The sequence below is a fragment of the Cynocephalus volans genome, chromosome 2 (assembly GCF_027409185.1).
Source record: "Cynocephalus volans isolate mCynVol1 chromosome 2, mCynVol1.pri, whole genome shotgun sequence".
In the NCBI taxonomy this organism is placed as follows: Eukaryota; Metazoa; Chordata; class Mammalia; order Dermoptera; family Cynocephalidae; genus Cynocephalus; species Cynocephalus volans.
In genome coordinates, this window is record NC_084461.1 from 61,660,696 (window position 1) to 61,681,769 (window position 21,074).

General features: G+C 40.1%; 1 protein-coding gene across 6 annotated transcripts in view; it reads left to right on the plus strand.

Annotated features, from left to right (window-relative positions):
- The first annotated feature begins 5,053 nt into the window (after positions 1–5,053).
- ARHGEF28 (Rho guanine nucleotide exchange factor 28) overlaps positions 5,054–21,074 on the plus strand; it is a 298,642-nt gene continuing 282,621 nt past the window's right edge. For 4 of the 6 annotated variants that reach the window (XM_063085732.1, XM_063085736.1, XM_063085735.1 and 1 more), the window contains exon 1: positions 5,076–5,155. The gene's annotated coding sequence lies outside the window, so the exon portion shown is untranslated. Of the gene's footprint in view, positions 5,156–5,179; positions 5,222–21,074 lie in introns of those variants that run through there. The other 2 variants (XM_063085738.1, XM_063085733.1) reach the window with 2 other exon arrangements.

The following is a 21,074-nucleotide window of genomic DNA, read 5'->3' on the forward strand; positions in this document are numbered from 1 at the left end:
GGGATATTTTCTCAACTTTATCTTCAACCCTCTGTTGAATTTTTAAAATTTACTATCTCATATTTTTAATTTCTAAGTGCACTTTCCTCTCCTCTGATTGTTCTCTTTTCATATTGTCTTGTTCTTGTTTTACAGATACATTATTTTCTGTATACCTCTGAAATATACTGAGAATTTCTGCAAAGTTCTCTTTTCTTCCCCACACTATCTCTGTGTTCTTTTTTTCTATAGCTTAGTTCTAAAGCTTAATTTTAAAGTCTTCTTCTCATGTTGTGGCTTTCCACATGACTTGTACATCTTTGAGGGAGTGTCCAGGCATCAGTGGTTTTTTAAGTTCCCCAGGTTATTCCAGTGGCCCATAGGTCAATTCCAGTTCATCTCCTATTCTTGTCAACAGAATTTTTTGTAAGACAAACAAGCTCGTTTATTTCCATATTGTCTATTGCTGTGCTTGTACTACAATGGCAGAGTTGAGTGATTGTGACTGAGACCATATAGCCCACAAAGCCTAAAATATTTACTGTGTGGGCCTTTACCGGAAAAACCTGTGTGACCCCTGGTACAGAGAGAGGAGGCGAAGGCCATGTAAGCTCCCTGAGTTTGTCTGTCCTTTGTCTCCTGGCTGCTTCCCATGCACCTCTGTCTCACATGGCTAAAATTATTTTTCAAAAAAACAACTAATTATTTGCACTATAAAATAATGTCAGAGTGTGGAAATTTAAAGATATTTTCCTTGACAGAAGAAAATTAAATGCCTTTTATAGCAGGGCTCTGTGTAGAACACTTTATTTTTTAAAAACAAGAAGAATTAAAGATGTATTATTGTAAAACCCTCCCTGTTTTTTTTTAAGTCTTTCAATTTTCCTCTGTACATTAGGGAGGATTGTTAGGTTTCTGCAGCTGAGTTGGAGTAGTGGAGTTTTCTAAGATTACCTGCCCTGCCTAACTCCTTAGAGTGCTAAAGAAAAACTTCCGCCCAAACATCCAGCTTCAGGAGAGAATGAGAATGGGGTCTTTTCAGAATGGAAAACCACCACCACAACAAAACAGTTCCCTTGCACTGCACTTAGCATTGACTATCTAGGTCTTTTGAGTTGGATTCAGAAATTGCAGGATGTTTAACTTAGGCTATTAAAAAATTCTTGGATCCTTTAGGGGCAAGATTCTGAACTTAATTCTTGGGCTATATGTTATGAGCAATCAAATATATTTAAATGAAATTTTAAAAGCTTAGTTAAAATATTTGTATATAGTTTTTTGGGGGAGAGGGAAACTGATTCATACCAATTTTATTTATAGATTTTCCTGCCTTTCCCCTTCCTCTGCCTGCCATTTGTAAAAGAAAAACAGGATCTTGATCCTCTTTAGTGAGTAATAGCTGCCCAAAGCTATACATGCATTTTGCAGCTTCCAAATGACATCACATACAGAACACTGGAGCTTCATTCTCACCATCTGTCATGTCAACAGAAGTCTTAAATATAATTACAGCCCACATGACTATTGCATACCCATTATTTCTCACATGTATTATCAGTGACTAGTTGCACCACCCTAATTGATTAAAAATATACAGAGATATTAAGACTTCTCTTGTAATAAATGTGAATATTTTTTTTTTCCTTCTAATGTCTGTTTTGAATCTTTCTATTATTTTACTTTTCCAAGTGTGATCCACAGACCAGCAGCACCAGCACCACCTGGAGCTTCTCAGAAATGTGGAGTGTCAGGCTGCATTTGATACTGAATCAGAATTTGCATTTTGACAAGATCCCTAGGAAATTCACACGCATGTTACACTGAAGCACTGCTTGCTGCAATTTAAACTGGAGTCTTCAACATTAGTAGAAATGGAAGAGCTGATTCCCTTAACCTCACATAAATGAGGGTTGACTCTCACCCCGCTCCAGTGGCAATAAATTCAGTTCCTTTAGTCCAGCTGTTCCCAACTTTGGCCAAGCATTGGAATCACCTGGGTAGCTTTAAAACCATACCTATGCCTGGGCCCCATCCCCTAAATATTCTGAAATAATTGGTGTGGTTTGGGGTTCTGGGAATCAAGTTTTTTTTTTTAAAGCTTCCGAGGTGATACCGATGTGTAGCCAGAATGACAATTACTGTGAGTGAGCATTTTCCCATGAGCTCTGTCTCCTGGTTTTGATCATGTTGGCCTCTTTTCTCTGTGTTCCCCAACCTTCTTAGGCTGAACAACCAACTGTATAATCCAGATCTAGTTTCTTTCCTCAGAGTCTGACATTCATTATCTATTCATTATCTCAAAGCTCTGAAGTGTTAACTGCCACCATTTCCTGCATCCTTATTATGTGCCCTGTAATCACCTTCAGTCGCCTAATCCTCCCAATGATAGTGGATACTATTCTTATGCCCATTTTATAGATGAGGAAATGGAGGCTTAGAAAGGTTGAATCTTCCCAAGGTCATCCTATTTCTAATTCCCAAACTTGTCCCATCCCCCTCAGAATCTACCATCTTCTAGTATTGTTTCATTTAAGAAACATTGGTAATTTCTTAATTCATATGGCCAGATATCAGATTTACAATTATTCAATTTTTGAGAATTATTGGCAAAGGAAATAAAGGGCAGGAAAGAATTAAATAGATAATAAAATTTAAACTAGTTATAATATTATTAAAATTTGAAAATTGTGACATACATTTTTTCCTCCTGCATAACTGATATGATAGTTCAATTAAAAAATGAATAGTAAATACTCCAGAGGTGCCCTGTGTTAGGACTGTGTTGATGACAGGGATAAGGAACAGTCTTTGTCCTTGAAATGGCAAGTTGAAGAGAGGGTAAGAACCTGTAATAGTCCAACATATGACTGAATATAATCAGGTGCTATGCTGTGTGGCAAGGCCATTATGCTTTCTCAAAGTTCAGAGGATGGCAGAAACCAGGACAATGACGAAAGGATTCACGGACGAGTTCTGTCTAGAGTGAAGTCTGTAAGGATGAATGGAGATTGAATCTCTAAAAAAGACAGAGCTGAGCTGGGAAACTGGCATAATACTCACTAGGAAGTTAGAATTTTCCCAACTGAATTGCCCACTTGGTTTCTTGTTGGCTGAATGTCCTTTGTCTGTGGATTGAAAATACGTAGTCTTTGTCTGAATTCTAAACAAACGCTGTCCCAGCCAAGCTTAGTGCTATCAATGTCCTGGGTGACCTATATTGGAGCAGTGAAATCAAAAAGAGGCAAGGGGTTATTTACATGACTGATAGCTTCCTGCCTCAGATATTCATGGGCTTCTTTTAACGTTGCCGGAGCACACTTTTCTTAATATTTGAACCTGGAGTTGAAAGCCAAGTACTTATTTAAATATTGATCAAGCTCCGTGCTTGAGAGAAGGCAAGAAAACTGCAGCTAGCATGATTATATGTCCTCGGCTGGTGAGAGTTTCACAATTGTTAGTGTCGCTGGTTTGTTTCTTTTTAGTGGGGAAGGGTTTGGGGGTAACTTCTGATAATACTGTTCCTCTTCACACATTTTCTTGCTGTTTTCTACCTCCATACATGACAGAATTAATTTAAAAATGAAAAGAAAAGAAAGAAAATACACAAAGATTCAACACTAGTGACGTGAAAAAGGAGAATGAAAGGCCTCAAACACATCCACGTTTTTGCTCACCAGAGTTTGGAAACCGTTTTTGTTTCAGTTCATCTCCAGTAGACATTTTTGAATTGGAAATCTTTTTTATTTTTGAAAAGAATATCGTTGCTTATATTTTTTATCTTGGGTACCTTTAAGTCCTGTCGATGGGCAGGAATTTATTTTTCTTCATGGCAGTCCTTGAGACCAGGCCTTGGGTTCACAGCCTTGGGGGGTAGAATCAGCTGGGACGACAGCCCGGGTCAGGAGGTCAGGTCCCTTTATCAAGGCCAGGTGGCAACATTTGCCTTGGAACAGTATGGTCTTTTCTAACCTCAGTCTCTGTATCAGCAAGGTGGACTGGAGAAGGAGGGGGCGGGAAGGGAAGCAGAAATGGCCAAGGCCCAGGAGAGGGGGTGGTGGCAGCTGGGCAGGAGTGCTCCTTTCTGGCTTGGTGCCTTGGTGGTCAGCTTCCTCGGGCCACACCCCTGTCCTGGTTCTGTCAGCGGCCAGTCTTCACAGGAAAAACAAAGAATCAAAGCAATTACAGAAAAGTCAAATCCGGAATTTTACCTTTAAAGCTGCAATAATTGTCTTAAGTCTGATTTATGAAGGCCTGGCTGATGGAGAGACTTCTACACTTGGGGTTGTGATTAGTTCTAAGTTGAATAAGCGTGTTGGAGAATAAGGGAGTCCTCTTGACACTGTTCATCGCAAAAGCGGTTATGGTTTCCATGACAGCTTATGAATTAGAACGACTATTTGCCACTTGCATGCATAAACGCGAAGGGAATAGCAGCGTGTAAAGCTCTGGGCCAGGAGAACATGAGCCTCATGAAACAAGAGGGCGTCTGCTGGTTTTTAAATAATACTTCCTATTGTAATAGACGGGGGCCGTATTATGTCACGGGAGTAGTGGCTTTTGGCTGAGGACAGCCCGAGCCTCCCTCCGGCCTGGCACAACTCCTCTCACCAGCGGGCAGGCCAGCTCCTGCCTCGGGCGGCACCAAGGCGTGGGGGCCAGGGGCGCGAGGGCGCCACCAGGGCGCAACCTGGCCCTCCTGTGGGCCCGCAGGTCCGGCCGGCCCCCGCGAGTCCCGGAGCTCCACGCCGGGGAGTGCAGCCGAGGCGACCGGCCTCCGCCCCGCGGCGGGAGGGGGCTGGCGGAGACAGCGCAGTCGGGGCAGCCTCAGGTTTCCTCCTGGAGCCGAGGTGGGGTGGGGCGCGCGGGCGGGCCCCACCATGTGATGCGGCCGCAGCGAGCCGCCCGGGAGGTGGGCAGGCCGGGGATCCAGTGGCAGCGGAGACGCGGGGGGAGCCGGGGCGGCACCAGCGGCGGGCGCAGCCAGCCCGGCCCGGGAGCGCGGCCGCGGCTCCGCCCCCTCCGCCCTGGCCGCAGCCGCACCGCGGCCGCCGGGCGTTGGCAGCTCCGGGGAGATCCTTCCCGGCTGCGGGCGGCGGCGGGCCGGGGGCGCCCTCGGGCAGGGCGCGGGGGGCAGCGCCTCGCCTGGGCTCCGGAGGTTGCGGGGCCACAGCTTCAGGTAAATGCTCTTTGGGGCTCCATCCTCCGCGTCTCCCGGCAGCCCTGGGTGGAAAAGTTTGTCCATGTGAGTTTGCAACCGCGGGGCTACTTTCTCCAGGGTCCACGGGGACGCGGGGGTCAGCGGACCTGGAGAAGGGGGTGCTGCTGCGGACTGGGCGGCGCGAGGGCTGGGCGCCGCCTCCCGGCCCCTCGGGGACGGCAACAAGTGCAAGCGCTGCAGAGCCCGGGGCGGCGGCGGCGGCGGCAGCTGCGGAGCGCGGGGTCACTGGGGCAGCGCGGCCGGGAGCGCACCGAGAAGAGGGAGGCCACCCTTCTCGCCCCCGCCGGCTGCTCTCTGGGGACGGGGATGGGATGGTGGAAGCCCAGCCAGTGACCTTTCAGGAGCCGGGGAAATAAATGGCACTCCTGCGGTGGAGAAGGGAGAGACTAGAAAGCTGGGGTCCACCCTTTCCATCAGTGCCTCTGCTCCGGGGTTGAGGTCCTTGGCGGGGCCAGGACCACAGAGTGCAGACTAAGCGCAAGCTCAGGACACAGGCACTAACATTTATTTCGTGTGGTGACATTTGCTGTGCTTATTATAGAGGCATCTGTATAGTTGTATTGATTGGGAGGGGCGGTCAGAATTCTATGGCACAGCTTTTATTTTATGGATTTGCTTTCCCTGAAATACCTGGAATGTGGGTGGTGGTACCCTCACCTTCCCGTGCTTCAAGTTTCCCAAGGGTCAAAATGACAGGCCTATTATGCTTGGCCGAGAGCGCGTCCTCTCCTGTCGAGGGCTGTGTGGAAGCTGGGTGCTCGGGCCACTCTGGAAACCCAGCTCTGGTTTCCTAGACACCAGTTAGATTTTCAAGAGAGAATCCATCTCTAGGAACCCAAAGCGTCCCCCCTAGTGCTTACAGATGGGTAGGTCTAGGAAAGGCGGCAACATCTGTGTTTGCGCAGCTTCTCTCTCCTTGACCTCTGCCTGGGTCTTGACAAATCTCCGTAGACCCGGAGTTATGGAGGTTTACCACCGGATCCACGCCAACTGGGCAAATAATAGGAAAAAAAATAAGCCATTTATAAAGAACTGATCATTTGGGTTCCCATGGAACCCCTGGTTTTCTGAAGCGTTGTTATCTTATGTTCCTAGGCCCTGAAGCAATTAGAGTAAACGAAATCCTGTTTTTACAGCAAAAGCAAATCGAAGACCTGTCCTTGTTAGGTTCTGTGGAATCCACTTTGCTCATGACAATCCAGGAGCAGTCATAACTTCACTTGGGAAGGTTTCTATATATCTGTCCTGGGTTTTTGTATACACGTTCTCATAGGTATTTGCCTAGTCTTGGTTAACGAATGGCCAAGCGAACCCCTTAGAGGTATTTGGAGGAAAAGAGATGAATTCTGCAAAAGCCTTTGGAATGTTTAATACGACATAGTATTTCACTGTAATGTTCTGATGTGGACTTTATATGTGATTATTGTGCTCGTTAACTTTGATCAAATAGGAATGTGGATAGCATCAGATCTTATATTTAGTGGTTAGGGAAACTGAGGCACAGAGCTAGCTATTGAGTGTGTGACTCAGATGAGTGTCCTTGCTGATGGGAGAATGGAGAACAGAGAATCAGTGTTTGTCCTGATTTGACTGTTTTCTTTCTTATCAAAACCATATAATCTGGCCAACCAAGAACAGGTTATGTAACAGGTGTGTCATTAGACTTTCCTCTGAAGTACCCGTCTGTCCTTTAAGCTGTTTAAAAACACTTAAAGGTAAAGAAGAAAATAGTAGTTGGTAACTAAGGTTCTACAAAATTTCATCAGGGGCCCCACTTGGGTTTCACACCTTTTTCTTTTCTTTTTTAAATCATGTGAGTACTGCAGAAGAGTTCGGAATATTTTCTTATTGTGTTCTTATGAGAAACTACTCCTGGCTAAGACTTAAATTGGGCAGGAATTTCAGGTGAGTTCTGATACATGACCTCTTTTGGTATGCCATGTGAGAAAAGGAATTGTGTTCTAAGTAGGTATTAAAACAAATAGCAGAATATACTATTACTTTTATGTTAAGCATTCTGTACCAAATTGGTCACCACTGTATTTGGTACTCACTTCTAACTTCAAGTCCTGCCAGAATTTATAACGAAGTGCTGACTCCCAAGAAGAAAGATTTATGATATAAATGTTGGAAAACTCTTTACTACTGGGGGATGGCCAGGATTGTACCAAACAGAGACTAAATTACTCTCAAACTCCCAGGTTGACTATAATTTTATTATGCCTTAATTTACTGATCAGATATGACAGATCTGGTTTATGTAGGTTTTGTCTAATTGCATTTGTATTTATGTTGCTTTTAGTGGAGCAGAGTAGCTATATGATATATTACCTTAAATGAGATTTATTATGAAGAAGTGGGTCAAACTGGGCAACACCTACTGAGGGTGCTAAATTAAAAACAATGTTACATTTGAAATGCACCAAATTAAGGGAATTTTCCCAGGTTAGAGTTTTACTATAAATATTAAGCCACCCTGTAGGACTTGAGTCCAGATCTCTTACTTAGGCAAAGCTGGACTTAGAGATATTTTTCTTGCTTTGGAAGTGTAGGTCAGGTCCTGTATCATACAGCATTTTGCCCTGATTGGATGGTACTCTTTCATTTTGTCTAGTCTCCATGATTCTTAGTTCTTTTGTTATTATCATGGTATTAAGAAATTCTCAAAATTCTCAAAAGCTCAAAGCAATGCCACTCTGCTGTTTTGCCATTTTGACAGTCTCTATAATGCACCTTTCTGTCTGTTAACATTTTCTTCATTAACATTCATTCAACAAATATCTATTGAGGGCCAGTATGAACCTGGTACTGTTCTTTGCTTTAATTCTCTGGACTGTGGATTTCATGTCTAAGGCGACACTTGTCTGGCTTTAGGGTTTTTAGGATCTGTTGCATTTTCAGAGTGGACTTTTGCACACTCTACATTAAGACACTTGGTTGGTAAAATAAGTCATGTAACTTTTTTATATGATAGTGCATCTTCTTAATTGACTTCAATTTTTCCCTTGAAATTTGATCTTAGGCACAATTGTAATTTGCTTATTTGTACCATTACTGCTCCTGGTCTGTTTCTTCTGGATAACTAAGATAATGAGATTTGACATCATTTTTAATAAGAGGGAAAGTAAAAAAGTAGTATAATTGAATATCAGGCATTTGTTCCAGTGAGGTTGGTTTTGAACACTTTAATCAAAAATGTATTTTTATTAATTTTCAAAGGTGTTTTTTCTTGTTTTAGTTTAATCTCTTTCTCAGTTATTAATAATTTGTAGTTTGATTTCTATAGAAAGTTAACATAAAAGTGATGTTCCGTTAAGAACAGAAGAAAATGTATAAGCAAAGATCAGCACAGGCAGAGATCAGTAACAGTACCTTTGCTTTCCATAGTAGCTGGTCCAGAACAGACTCTTCCAAAACCTGCATGCAGATAACATCCTGCCTATTTCAGGTGGCAGGCTTAGCTTGATTTCTGTGCACATGGTAATTTTGCCTTATTAAAAATATATTTTTAAAATGTTTATATGCTTTATATATTTCCTTCAAATATGCACATTGACATTAACTTAAATTCCTCAGTAAATATGAGGGAACTTCAAAAAGTTTGTGGAAAATGAAATTAAAAGATAAAAATAAAAAAATATAAACTTTATTTTTAACATAAGCTCCATCAAGTTCAAGACACTTTTGTAAGCAATAATACCAGCCATTCAGTCCATTCCTAAAGATCTGAGGGAATTTTTTAAAGATCTGGAAATTTAAACATGGCAATGCAGTCTTTTTTACATAATTAACTGAAGAAAAATGGGTGCCCTTTAAAGATTTTTTAAGATTATGAAACAAAAGGGCTGGCTGGTTAGCTCGGTTGGTTAGAGTGCAGCCTTATAACATGAAGGTCAGGGGTTCAGATCCCTGTACTGGCCAGCTGCCAAAAAGAGAAAAACAAAAACAAAAACCAAAAAATGATTAGGAAACAAAAAGAAGTCAGAAGGAGCCAAATCAGGACTGTGAAGTGGATGCCTAATGATTTTCCATTGAAACTTGCAAAATTGCCCTTGTTTGATGAGAGGAAGGAGCAGTAGCATTGTTGTGGTGGAGGAGGACTTTCTGGTGAAGCTTTTCTGGTTTTTTTTATAAAGCATCAATGATTTCACCGTTCTTCCACTCAAGGTTCACCATCAATTTGATGTATGTTCTTGCTTCAATTTTAGCAAAATTCATGTTGCTCTGATAGGGTCTCTTTTCAAACTGATGTCTTATCTTTTTCGTGTCTTCAACTAGATCCTGTTCAGATATGTTATAACAAGTTAGTACGAGTTTATTTTGGTGCAAAATGTTTTGAAATTCCATGCATAGTTTTTTTTTCATAATATGCATTTTTTTCATGAACTTTTTGAAGACCCATAGTAGATGATCAAGAGATATATTACATATATTAACAGAATTTATGGATTAGCTCTTAAATTCATTTTTGAACTGGTGACCATGCACTTTGTGCTAAAGACTTATTCCTTTTCTCCCATCATTTTATAATTTAAAGAAATTATATTTCATAAACTCAAACAAAGTGGTTTAGAGTGTGGACTTTGGAGCCAGACTGTCTGGGTTAGATAGTGCTAGCTTTGTCCTGGCTGTGTGACCTCTCTGTAACTCAGGTTTTCCATTTGTAAAATGGGAATAATTACAGTAATCTTCACAAATTGTTGTGAGGATTTACTGATTTAATTTACGGAGAGCACTTGTTGTAGTGCCTGGGAGACAGTAAGTGCCAGAAAATGTTGGAGGTTATATTTATAGCAAATGGAATATAACCATTTAAAAACAGTGTTAGCTTTAGCAGGTTTTGCAGGTTTCAGAATGCGATGAGATGTCACTGTGATCTAGGAGGAAATCACCCCAGGCTGAGAGTTTGAGGCAGGAAATGTGATGCCCCAGCTGTGTGACTATGGGGTAGAAGGAACCCTCTCTGGTCTCAATTTCCTCATCCAGTAAAATGGAAAGGATTAGACTTGGTGATCTCTAAGAACATCCCAGTTTTAACATTCTATACAGTCATGAAATCTGAAAGTGAGGAGGGCATTTGTCAATTCAGCCTTTCCTGTCTTGGTGAACACTGTCAGAAATGTACTGTCCATGGGGTCAGTATTATGCTTGCATCAGGCAGTTGTAAGCATTTGAAGGCATGACGAGCTATTACTGCTATTACCTTATCTCTCCTTGATTACCAGTCACCAGGTTGAAATGACTTGGAGTTATCTTCTTGGACTTAGTCCAGAGAGATTTCAGACATGAAAGTCCAGATCCCACGTGTGTAGGTCATAGGGCTACCTTGGTCCTTTTCTTCTGAGGAGCCCCCATGTGGAAGAGGGGTGGGGTAGCTCTGGAAAGACAAGAAATAAGTGGACTGATTGTTTTGTAATTTCATGATAAAAATTTCCACGGGGCACAGGAGGTCTCATTGAGGACTTCTAAATATGGTGAAGCTCAAGAAGTTTTCATTGGGCTAGATGGTTTAGGCAAAGTCACTCTGGGGCAAACTTCTGTCTTTCCTCCCCTAATGACCCTTGTTTATTGTCTATGCATTGTCACTTGGTTCTTTGTCAACAGTTGTCCTCCTTTCCTTGTTCCACCAGCCTCCTGGATTGCTCTATGGCCAAGTATTAGAGTTTCAAAAGATAAGGGGTGCTCAGTGATTAATGAAACTATGGGTTATTTATTTTGAGTTCCTAACCCAGGATTTCAAGCCTGGTGGTTCATTGGAACCACCTGGGTTCAGACTGTCTCAGGTGGATCCGGCATCATCTTTTTAAAAAGGTGATTCCGATACACAGCTGGGTTTGATAACTACTTTCCTAACCTTTAGGTGTTTCTGGCATTCTGCATCCCATAGCGTCCAAGGAAAGGGTAACACCAGCAATTTCTCATGGTGTTCCTTTTATGGTATTGTGTGTCATTTGTCCCTTGCTGTCACCCCTTGTAAACCCTCCACTTCCATTAGCCAGGAATAGTAACCGCCTATAGAATATGCTGTATATTTCTAACTTCTTTGACTTTGTTCAGGGTAGGCCCCTTTTTCTCCCAAGCTAAAATCTATTGCAGTCCTCAAAGCCCAGCTCAAACCACTCTGAAACCTTTGACTTACTTAGCAGCAACCGAGCTGCTTTCCTTCTGAACTCCTATCACCCTATTGCTGGTACCTCTCATTTATCACTTGCCACCTGCCCTTGGGTTCCTGAGTGTGTCTCAGCTTTCCAACCTGACTGTAAGTCCGTTAATGGCAGGGACCCTGATTTAGGCTACTTTGTAGGGTGCTCAAAACAGAATATAAGTATGTTGGTTGGTTAACTTTGATATTTTACTTAACTGTCATCTCAAGTCCTTCTAGTTTATAGCATCACTGCAAGGACTAGTGATGCTGTTTTCCTGTGGGTCAGGTGTGGATTGCATTGAAAAATACTTGGATACAGTGGAAGGAAGGTAAAGGTTGCTTAGGAAGTAGATGGCTAGTCCTTCCCAGATGTAAATGGGAAATTCCACGTACCTCTCTGAGGAAACTGTATCATTCTATATGGGGAAATGAATGAAATTCTTAAATAGAATCTGAGTCTTTGAATTGAAAAATCTGAAAGGTTTTTTTTTTAGTCTCTATCAGCTGCATGTTTCCTCTCTATAGCATACCTCCAAATGGTTGACCAGTCTGTTCTTGAATACTTTAAGTGATGAGGAACTCATAACCATAAAGATACTACAGCCTATCTTTGTAAAGCTTAGGCTTTTGAAAACAATTCTCCCTTATACTAAATTCATCATAGTTCTGCTGCTTGGAGGCCATTCTGAACAATTTCTCTTAATATGATAGCCCTTACATTTTTGAAAATTAAGTACTATCTCTACCGTCAAGCCTTCTTTTGTTGAGGTTAGAAAAGAAAAATTGGTTTCTTTAGCCCTTGTTAAGTAACATTATTTTGAATCCTCTTACCACCCTGAATATTGAACATACTCCAATTTGCTATATTCTTCTTCAAGTGTAGTTCTTCCAGATGCCGTCTGACAGTGTAGAGCACAGTAGAACCATCACCACCCTCACGGAGACCCCCTTTCTTCTAGGAGAGGAGTGAAACCTCATGGGTAATATTAGCAGCTGCAGATCAGATAGGCTTGGGGAGACTCACAGCTTTGCCACTTCCCTGGACAAGTCACCTAAATTTTTAGCCTCAGTTTTAATCTATTTCTCTCATAATGTTGTTATAAGGACTCAAACAGGATAGTCTGTGTGCTTAGCACAGAACTAAGATAGAATAATACCTCAGTAAACAATGCCTTAACAATTACGGTACTTCTAAACAGTGCTCTTGATTCTCCATGTTCACAGTCATCTCAAAATTACAAAGTTTCTTTTCACACAAGTTGCTGCTCTGCTGAGCCGTAGCTCCTCATTCATGGACTTGTGCAATTGGTTTTTCAGTCCCATGAATAGAATTTAGTATTTATCTCTCTTAAATCTGTTTTCCTGTATTTGACCATTGGTTCTAGCCTTTCGAAGTCTTTTAGATTGTTTATAAATTTATCATATTCACTAACCCTTTTAGTTTCAAGTTATCCACAGGTTTGATACACATTTGTTTAATGCCTTAAGGAAATAATAAAATTATTATCTGGGCTGAGGTGTAGGGCAGAGCGATTTGGTGTGTTTATATAAATTTCACTTCAGATTGATGTTTATCAGTTTCAGGTAGAGATGGTCAGCTAATTACTACTTATTTGTACCAGCATCCGATTCTTAATCCTCCATCTGTCCTATGGATATATACTATATCTAACTCTGTATTTAGCAGTCTAGTAACTCATCCCCACATAATGAAATGGGGTTATTCTCAGGTGACATATTCTTGGGGAACCCACACTGGCTTCAAGTAGCCACTGCTTCCTCTTCGAGGTGCTTATGCACTAGCCTTTAATAATCTGCTTTAGGATCTTGTGCAGGATCAATGTAAAACACCTGTCTATAATTTGCAGACTCCATCTTTTTGAAAATTCTCTCCATCATGCTCCACAGTTCCTGATGGATTATGGTTAGGAAATCTCCCTGGATTCTTTCCTATCCTGGCATGCCCACTAGCCTGGAACTTATTCAGAGCAGCTTGATGCTCTCTTACAATTGACTTTCCCACTTAGAGATGTTCCTTCTCTCCTCTTTAACTGGAAAATCATTGCCCTCCAAGAGTAGACAAAATGTAAGTAGATATAGAGGCGTTCTCCTCACATCTTTATCAGTCTTCTACATTCTGTCACCAGCCCAAGCAGACCTGGCTATTCCTGCCTTGATGTTCTGTCTTAAAAAAATAAGTGGAAATAAAATCTTATTATCCTTAGATTTTGACAACCTGAGGTTATTGGGGCCTTTAATCTGTCTGACACAACTCTTAAGAGCATGACTCCCTCATATTTCTTTTTAAAAAGGGGCAGAGCTGAGGGTAAAAACAAAGCCTTTTTTTTTTTAATCGTTTGTGTGAGGGTAAAACAGCACAAACCTAGGGATGGGGAGGTCTGGCTTTAATTTTGAGCTGAATGAATGTAATAATCTCTCTGTATCTCCACAGAATCAATATCCTTTACAAATGGGAGGTCTTTGGGCATTTCTATGAAGGGTGATGATTTCTTTAGGCAGTGATTTCACTGACTGTAAATAAAGTTTGGTGGAGGTGAAATTTGGGTGGGGTAGAGTGGTGGGGGAATTAAGGTCTGTGTTTGTCATTCTATGGGACAGTGTAATCTCTCTCCCTTTTATTATCAGACTTCCACCTTTATGTATAAGAAGCAGCTCATCTAACTCTTAAGTGTTGCCTTTCATGGATTTATCAACTTTGCAACTTGTCAAAAGTTCTCAGGGATAGATTTCTGGAAGTTGCTTTTATACCAGTTATTACAGCCTGTAAGGTTTAGCAGGTTTCCTGCTGGTCACTCCCTATTTTTGGAGGCAAAGGACAATGTGCAGAACCTATCACCCATGCTTTAATAGAGTTTTAACTGATGGATTCTTAGAGGGGAGTAAAATAGAAGTATTTCTCTTAAGTTGTATGTTTCTTGTCATACTAAATTGTTATATAAAATACTTGTGGATAGTTTTCTTCTACCATTTGACCATCAGACCATCAGCTTGCTTATTGACAATAAAACAGTGTCAAGGAATCTTTGATGTTTTAGTTCAAAGGGTTCCAATTTAGACAGAAATTTGTTTACTATGAGACAAAGGTCTCTGTCCTTGGGTTTTTAGCCTTCTTATAAAAATGCTTTAAAATCTTACGTAAGAAGGTGTTAAAGATTTCACCAATAGATAACTTAGGTTGTTTAACAGTAGAAAGGAGCACTCTAGGTTATCTTCTTCATATCTACAGAAAGTCCCAAATTAACTTCTCACTTGGCTTACTTGTCTCACAAAAATAGGGCTGAGCTAGGGAAAATTCAACTTTACCGTGAACAGTTTAAGGAAAATCTCATCTTGATAGGAATGCTAATTGTAATTTGGATACTGGTTTATCACAATGATTTTTCTTTTTTTTGTATTGAAAAGAGTAAGAATTTTTTTTCACATTCATGGCAAGAAACTTTATCAGATGTTTTGCACCTTTGTGCTGTTAAGCAGCAGCAGAAATTAGAAGTAGTAGTCTGGATTTAAAGGAATTTAAAAGCAGTCTTTTTTAGTGTGAGTTGGACATGATTGCTTATGGTTTGTACTATTTATTGTAGTTAAGTAGTAGACTGTGTACAGAAAGAAGGTTTTAAAAACACTCTGAGTCTGGGTGTAGCAAAGATTGGACCAGAAGCAGAATTTGGGATGAAATCTTAGCATTGCCACTGATATATTCGGTGGGTCATGTCACCTCTCTGGGTCCTGGTGACTTCATTTGAAACCCAAAGGGTCAGGGCCAGCCATTTCCAAGATGTGTCCCATCTCTCAAGTTCTGTGTTTCTGTGGAGGTAAGAATGGTGTCTTAAGCCTTCCTTGAATTAGTAGCATAATGCTTGGTTCCCAGAGTGCTTTCAGACACTTGACTGGTAGCACCTAGATGGTTCAGGAAGTTGGGCTTGAAGATGGTACTTCCGTGTGTCATCTTTACAGGGAGAAATGATTGCTAATACTCTGAGATTATCCTGCCTTGGCAGCTTGTGTTATTGTTGTCAGAATACTTCATTAGCAGTGAGGTGGAATCAGCCAGTAAAAATCTAGTAATTATTTTTAATTGAATTCTGAGATGACTAAAAATGGGTATTTCATTTTAGCAGATAGAACTTAATGTACCTAACTTCATTTAGGCTGGATAGAGAATATGCCCTGACATGTATGGCATCTTTTATAAATAACAATTTTCAGCTAAAATAAGAACATTTATAATGGTTCATTTTCTCTCTTACTCCTCTCCCTTTCTTTCTCTTTTCCTACCTTTCTTCTCTTTCTTTCAAGAAACTTGGTGTTTCTTGTTTCATTTTACAATTTTGTTTTTCAAAACAGTATAGCAGATCTCTAAAATCTCTAGTATTTCAAGTCATTCCTGAGTAGAAACTTTAAAGAAAACAAGCTTGGGCTTATAAAAATGTGTCATTTTAAGGCATAGCATCCCTCTACCTCTCACAGAACTTCAAGATAAAGATATTCTATTATGTTGGTCATTTGGACACTGGGCATTATTCTATTTGGGTTTTACTTGCTGGGTGTAGGGACTTTAAACCCTCTTATCATCCAGGAATTCTTTCCAAAGCTTTTCTACTCCAGGGAGTTTTGGGAGTTCTATTTGATTTTGGAGCCTTCATTGAGTTGAGTTTGGTTGTAATTACTGTGAGGCAGATATATACTGGGTTCTGGAGGTTCAGAGATGAGAGGCTTAGAAGTATGTCTTGAGGAGCCCTCAGTGCTACCAAATCAGTCGCCATGAAAGCCAATAAATATATTGTGATGTGGAGATGGTTTGGACAGGGTGCACTCAGCAGCCCCAGTGAAGGCATTTTTCTTAAAAACGAAAAATCGAAACGATAATTTGATCCCTATTATGCCAGGCATGGCTCCCTGATATAATACGGATCAAATTATTGTTTAGTTTTTTCTCCTGTTATGGGGTTCTAAATGTAATCTAAATTGCAAATATTTATCTGCTTCTGTAATTTTATAAAAACAGAAGTAAATTTAAGAAATAGTCATTTTAATGAAAATCTGCATCCTTTCATTTTAGTTCATAAATGTAATTGGAGTGATTATCTTTTCGATGTTAGAATTCAACTAGAAACTCTTGCATTTACTTTAAAACTTTTATTTTTTGGACTTACATAATTACTTATTGCTAATAGTTTAAAAATCATTGCAAAAGTTGGGCTTATAAATAAGTTAAACATTTACAGTAGCGATTTGAGGGGGAGGGAAACTTGGATGTTATTAAAGAGAAAAGACTATTCTTTTGTATGTATTCTAATTTGTATTGTTTATTTTGGCAATATGCCTGTAATGACTTTACATCTTAAATGTGTGTTAAAAAGCCTAGTTAATATGTATATATTTTCTAACTATAGACAGTTGAGAATTGAAGCAATGTAACAGAGTTTTAGAAATGTTTGATAAAGGTCTTGGTGTTCCTTCTGATATGTCAACAGCGAACTGATTCTAATGTTTCTACTTGGGGGATAGCTCTCCATTTCAGGACTAAGCACCCCACAACTTTGAATTACAGTGAAAGCTACAGCTTAAGCCAAACTAAACTAGGGAAGGTAAATCATAGTGCATTATCTTGCCTTAGTGACACTGAAGAGTACTGTTGTGAATACAGTGAGTACATGCTGGTTTTTATTACTTTTGAGGGCAGGGTGATTTAAACAGCTTAGTACTTAAAATTAAAAAATAGACTTCTGTGCCACAGTCGAATATCATTAAACTCATGGAGCGTTTAAAGTTGCACAATATTTAGAAGATACTAATTGAATGAATCACCACTTCATGTGTTGTTTTCACAGGAAGTGGATCATGTCTCAATAATTTCCTTAAAATTCTTTTCTACCAGGTGCCTGTTTTCTTCTTGTTAACTTACTCCTATAGAATTCCAAATATGTGGTTGGTTTCCCCACTGATGCACTTTCACAGTTCCTTTTCCTTTTCTCTCTTCTTTACAGTAGCTAGTGCACGTTTGTTTGTATGTGAATCTAAGGTTTATTATAGGGAAGAGAGAATGAGCAGCTATTTTGAAAACTGATAATGTCCAGCCAGGAAGCCTTTGTCTGGTGAACAGATCTTCATGGCCCCGGCACGTAGGATTTTGCAGAGTAGGTTTTAAAACGTGCCTGTTGACCACATCTAAGGCCAAACTTACATGAAGTATTGTTCATTGTTCATTCAGTCATCTATGGTGAGATTAGGGAGGATTTTCATTTTCTATTTTTTCTGTGTGTATGTATATATATAATTAAACAAAAACTTTTTTTTTACAATGAACATGAGCTACCTTGAAATAAAGCAGATTATAAATTTCCTTTTTCTAAATTAAGTTGCAGGGATGTGTGAAAAGAAACATTTGTAATTAGTTCAGTAACTTGTGCAGCTGTTGGGAACATTTGTGTGTTTGCCTTTGGATATTTGGGTCACTATATTTCTGAGTGGTAAAAAAAAAAAGTGTGTGTGTACATATATCATAACTGTAAATTTATATAAATTTTACCATAATAAAAACACTTTGTAAATTCTATTGATTTTATCAGTGAGTTATCAGCCAAAGCCTTTTATTTTATAGTTTGTCATATTTTTGTGTATGATTTAAATCTAGTGATTTACTAGGGGGCTGGCCCTTTAGCTCAGTTGGTTAGAGAATGGTGTTATAATACCAAAGTAGAGGGTTCAGATCCCTGGACTGGTGAGTTGCCAAAAAAATAAATAAATCTAGTGATTTACTAATTACTTTCCATCTTTGGTAGGATAAGGTTTTGGTATATATCCCTTACTTTTTTTTTTTTTTTTTTTTTTGTCTTTTTCGTGACCGGCACTCAGCCAGTGAGTGTACCGGCCATTCCCATACAGGATCCCAACCTGCGGCGGGAGCGTCGCCGCTCTTCCAGCGCCGCACTCTCCCGAGTGCGCCACGGGCTCAGCCCCCCCTTACTTTTTTTTATTGAATATGGAATTATTGCATTTTAAGTACAAGCATACGGTAGATAATTTCTTCTAATGAGAAAGGATAGTGGTTTCTTCTATTAGAAGTCTTCCGATTTTTGTAATGTAAGATTACATAGTATAGATAGTGAGCCTTACATCACTAGACATTTAAAGGTATATTGCAGGCCCGGCCCGTGGCTCACTGGGGAGAGTGTGGTGCTGATAACACCAAGGCCCCGGGTTCGGATCCCATATAGGGATGGCCGGTTAGCTCACTGGCTGAGCGTGGTGCTGACAACACCAAGCCAAGGGTTAAGATCCCCTCACCGGTCATCTTTTAAAAAAAAAATAAATAAATAAAGGTATATTGCATTATAGTGTATCCCATATAACATTGAAGACTATAAATAGATTTTAAGACATCTTTGTAGTGGCTGACATTTATGCAATTAGAGGCAGTCCTGTCACTCACTTCAGTATAAGCTTTTAACTGTGCCTAAGAAAACCAACTTTCTATATTATGTTTTTCACATTCGTACTTTTTCATTTTCTTATTTAGGAATAACAAATTGTATAGAAAAAAATTTGTATTAGCAGATCAATCAATAACTTAATAAATGTCAAGAGTAAAGTGAGTGTCCCTTTTTGTATTGTATTATATTCTTAACAGAGATTAATGTCAAAACCAGAATGTGGTTAAGGTGAGACGCACACGTAGGAAATAGCTAGCATTCTTGAAAATGGTAAGCCTGGAAAATTAGTACTATCTAGTGTGTGACCGGGGAAAGAGAGAAGGTGACAAGCTTGGCCTGGGGTGGACACTTCCAGTCTGGGCTCCTGCTCCTTTTCCCAACTCTCTTCCTGATTCTTCTCTGCATTCCTCTTGCAGGGATCAGACAGGTGCCTGGCCATAAGCCAGTGATACTGGTACCCCAGTCCTCAGTTTCCTCATCTGTCACCTTCTGTGATTCTATGAGCAATATATAAACAGCAAAAAGCCCGTAAGAAAGTTAAACAGGCTTATTAAGTATATTTCATGTATCTTGCATCAGAATGCCATTTAACTATCAGTTTGGCAGAGCATCGATATTTGTAGTGCCAAAAAAATTTTCGCCAGTGGAGATCAAATGATCACCTACTCTGTTTAAGCACTTTCTTCTGTATTACTAATGTTAACAGAAGTAAAAAAAGAAGTTATTATCTCTACAAGCCAGCTAAGGATTTATTAACAGGTCACTTTTGCCTAAAATGTAGTTGTTCTAGAACTGTGGTTACTAGAGGTGGGAAAGAGAGGGGGAGGGGGTTATCAAGAAATTGGTTAAGGGTCACAAAGAATGATCACATTTCTGTAACGATGAATATACTAGTTATCCTGATTTGATCATTACATATTATACACAGGTATTGATATTCAGCTCTGTACCCCACAAATATATGTATAATCAATTATGTTTTGATTAGAATAAAATTTTTAAAATGCAATTGTTCTTAGTGGCTAAAAATTAAACTTGACATTGGGGATACAAACCTAGTTTAACTTTAGATGAGTGTTTTGTATTCCCAGTTTCCTCATCCATGAAGTGGAGATAATCCAGCCCTCTAGATGAAATTGGATAGTTTGCCAATCAAATGAAGTTATAGATGGAAACACTTTCGAATGTTTAAATGATATGTAAATATAAAACCTAAAACTATAGCTCCATTTGTAGAAAGTTATTTACGGCATAGATTTGCTATTGTTGTACATATACATGTGGGAAAGTAGTGAATATGATCAGTTGGTATCACTGGCTGCTCAGTCTCTTTGTCAATTTAGCATTTCTGCATTTAGTAATGTGTAAGAAAAATGTGGAGATGATTCAAATTAGGGGAAGAAAGTCTCAGAGAGGCCTGTTGTGTAAGAAAAGGCACGAATGAGTGGCCATGTTCTGGTAGGAATCTCTGGTTTTGTGCTCACGGCTACAAAGACACTGTTCTTATTTTCTCTCATTATTTAGCTGGCATATAAGGCCACTTGAGAAAAAGCATTAGTGAGGCATTTTATTAGATCACAAATCCCCCTTTCAGGAAAAATAAATTACACTAGCTGTGCCACTGTTAGGATCACTCTAAATGTAGTTCCTATATCTTTCCATCATGTGTCATCTGCAAAGTTAGTGAGAATCTCGGTTATAGGTAAGCATTTAAACTAGCAGACCCCTATTTAATTTCTGTGGAATCTATCTGGTGGTCTCAACTATGTCCATCTTTATATCAGGTTTCACTATTTCTCTGGGTTACTGTAATGGCTTCCTAACTACAGTCCCTGTTTCCAGGGTCCCCTCTACCTGTTTGCATTCTCCTCCCACCCCAACACCACCTGTGATTTTGTGAAATATATATATGGTCTTCATCTCCTTTCGTGGCATACAACTCCTAAAATCCTTGGAATCTCCGGAGTGATTAGCGTGTCTTTCATATGCTAATGAGCTGACTGGTGGCTGGCTGCCCCTAGGTAGTAGCTTCAGGATGGGGGCTGGTCTCTGGAAAGACCAAGGCAGGATTAGAGGTTTCTGACTTTCAGCCTCATCCCCAACCTCCTGGGAAGAGAAAGGGGCTGAAGGTTAAGGTGCTCACCAGTGGCCAGTGATTTAATCAATCATGCCTAGATGAGGAAGCCTTCATTAAAAACCCAAAAGGACTGGGTTCTGAGAGCTCCAGTTAGCTGAACACGTGGAGGTTCCTGGAGGGTGGTATGACCAGAGCAGCCACCGA